This window comes from Tupaia chinensis, unplaced genomic scaffold (assembly GCF_000334495.1).
Source record: "Tupaia chinensis unplaced genomic scaffold, TupChi_1.0 Scaffold142100_1, whole genome shotgun sequence".
NCBI lineage: Eukaryota > Metazoa > Chordata > Mammalia > Scandentia > Tupaiidae > Tupaia > Tupaia belangeri.
The window spans coordinates 1,111,387-1,111,916 of record NW_006201951.1 but is presented as its reverse complement, the minus strand read 5'-3'; positions in this window follow the sequence as shown (position 1 = coordinate 1,111,916).

The following is a 530-nucleotide window of genomic DNA, read 5'->3' as shown; positions in this document are numbered from 1 at the left end:
TGCTCCTCATCGAGGCGTGAGCGTAACTCCTGTTCCTCCTCTTCTGCGAGTCTGTCTTCCAGGGTGTGGATTCGGTCAGGTGCGTTCTCTGCATGGTTGCTGTGATCTGTGGGTCCCCACCTCATCTGTTAATATGGTCGGTTGTGGCGTGTCAGGCCAGCCCTCCTTCCCTGGCAGGAGCTCCCTCTGTCCGCAGCGTACACTCTGGAAGGCTGCCATAATGCCGTGAGTGTCCAGGGCTCGCGCCTGCCTTCACACAGGGTCCAGATCTGAGCTCTCTTCAGTGTCGCTGGGCCGGGGGCACCGCCCCTCCCTTCGTGCTCCAGAGATGGTGCAGAGCTGGAGCTGGCTCTTAAACACTTGGAAGAGGCTTTCTGCAAAACCACCAAGACCTGGAGAATTCTTCTGGAAAGAATTTCAGTTACAAATGCAACTTCCTTACTAGTCCCAGGATTCCTGAACTGATGTTCATCGGGTAAGTGGTGGCAGGGGTTTTTTTTTTTTTTTTTTAGGGGGTTTTTTTTTTGTTT